The sequence below is a fragment of the Toxorhynchites rutilus genome, chromosome 2 (genome assembly GCF_029784135.1).
Source record: "Toxorhynchites rutilus septentrionalis strain SRP chromosome 2, ASM2978413v1, whole genome shotgun sequence".
NCBI classification, from domain to species: Eukaryota; Metazoa; Arthropoda; class Insecta; order Diptera; family Culicidae; genus Toxorhynchites; species Toxorhynchites rutilus.
The window spans coordinates 300924245-300926573 of NC_073745.1; the positions used below are offsets into that span (position 1 = coordinate 300924245).

Sequence of the window (2329 nt, forward strand, 5' to 3'; positions counted from 1 at the left end):
AATGCTTGCTTTATCATCGTTGACCCTATGGAAGATAAAACATCAGTGAGCTGAACTGATTGCTCCATAATTGCAATAAACTGGGCTTCAAACACGAACTCGTTCGTAAAATGCCAACAAACCATATAGTTCTCCGGCAAACCACAAAACTATTAGTCAAATCACACAAATCGACCCTTCCATTGGTTTGCATCACGCGCAACGATGTCATGATTTTGCGGTGTGTCACCTTAATTGCCCTGTTTGTATATATTTAATCTGCGTAGGTGTCCCATCGGTTTGTCCAGCTATAAATATGTTCGGCAATTTGGAATCTCTATCTCGACAGCCATAATCCTCAATTAATTAACGCTTGCATCCGATCCGTGCGTTCGTCCAATACCACTAACATAGATGTATGTGTGTTTGCATAATTTGCCTCCGTTCCCGCCTCCAGCGTTTCTGTTGGCTCGCAACAAAACAGAGCGCGTAAATCCCAACCCCCAGCATTTTTATTTTGAAAAACGTTTTTGTTTCTAGTTTAACCACAACCACGGCACCGTTGGTTTGAATCTATTGCGTCAGACAAAATTAAAGCGTGTGAAGGAAAATAAATATGCCCGATGCAAATACCTAAATGCTCTAGCAAAACCACAACCGCATGCCACTGCCACTGCTGATGCTGTATGTGATTAAGAACTCAGAAAAGAGTAAGTTTCCTGTTGTGTTCGGCTTTGTAGATGGTTCCAATTCCAAACATTTGATGATAGCTTGCATGTTTGGTAAATCCTTATTGGTTTGATGGTTTCCAGAATAGAGTTTTCACCACATATCTCAAACATTGAACACAGATCTCATCATCCAACAAATTTTTCAATTGGCAGCGTACATCAGCTATGATCTATTATTCAAGCACTAATCTCTTTCTCTTTCGTTCTTCCTGCTCTCTTTGGCACTTCCGGAACTCTGGATCTGTGGACGGACCCAAACACCCCACCCAACCTCGCAATCTCGCAGCACTCTGGAGTACAGCATCGTGATAATGAAAAGCTCCGCATCGAGGAATTGAACCCCAGCCAGCAATAGTTTTATCGCAGCAAATATGGTTTTATAAAAAGGGGGCGGGGGCAGCGGCCAAAAATACAAACAACTAAGTCGGAATTAATTGTGGCATGGCCGCGGCTGTTTGTGCAGGAGGGTGATCTGTTTCGAGTTGAAATTGTTCAAACTGTGTTCAAAGAGCGCGGCGATGATCAATCACGACGAGAGCTGTGTATCAATACACGAACGATGGGGTTGAGTATGATCTTATTTCAAATTGAAATGATTGTTTGCGTTTGCTCGTGAAGTGGAATTGTAAATTATAGAATGGATTAAAATATTCAATTTGGTCTGTTTTCGAGATGAAACGAGGAACGTTAATATTTATGCCACGGGGATGTATATGTGTGTGAAGTGTTTACGTGAATTGCGAGTGCATGAAGAATTATTTGAGATTCAGAGCTTATTTTAATTAGATTTTGCAACAGGGATCTGTGTGCCGATGGCCGAAAACCAAAACAAAGAAAAATTAATGTATTTCTGTAGTACTTTGTATAAATAACAATACATGTGTATCATTATTCGTTTGTGTTTATTAGAAAGAAACATCCAGCAGACCTCATTAAATGTGAATTGTTCAGAAGATGGCAATACACACTAGACTGTGGTTGAATTCTGCCGTAGACGAAAATATGATCAATGATAAACTGTCATTTATCTCAGATATTCTTTTCTGATACAAGCTGTTCGTCAGAACAAGCGAACATTTTGAAAATAGAGTCAATCGCAAAATTGAGTAAAGGGTGTGTCACATCAAATTGCATCACGGAAAAAACGCTGTAGAAATTCGCCCAGTAGACCGATCCTTTTGAAAATTTTAGACAGTAAAATAAAAACAATTAAACTTTTGGCGTTTTATTTTTATTCATACTTCGAGCCCAAGCCCGTATGCTTGCACCTTCCTCTTTACCCCGTCCATAAGGTTCTGTACAACGTCAAGTTGTAGTTTTTTTTGAACAGAAATCCATTTTCCCTTGAAGTCCGTCTCCGATTTTACAACTTTTGGGTTCTTCCGGAGGGCCTGCTTCATAATCGCCCAATATTTCTCTATTGGGCGAAGCTCCGGCGCGTTGGGCGGGTTCATTTCCTTTGGCACGAAGGTGACCCCGTTGGCTTCGTACCACTCCAACACGTCCTTTGAATAGTGGCACGAAGCGAGATCCGGCTAGAAGATGGTCGGGCCCTCGTGCTGCTTCAATAGTGGTAGTAAGCGCTTCTGTAGGCACTCCTTAAGGTAAACCTGCCCGTT

General features: G+C 41.3%; 1 long non-coding RNA gene across 1 annotated transcript; it reads left to right on the forward strand.

Moving 5' to 3' along the window:
• Nucleotides 1-6: 6 nt before the first annotated feature.
• On the forward strand, nt 7-1601 carry LOC129769289 (uncharacterized). Its single transcript, XR_008741856.1, has 2 exons — nt 7-689; nt 997-1601. It is a non-coding gene; the product is annotated as an uncharacterized LOC129769289 (long non-coding RNA).
• Nucleotides 1602-2329: the final 728 nt, after the last annotated feature.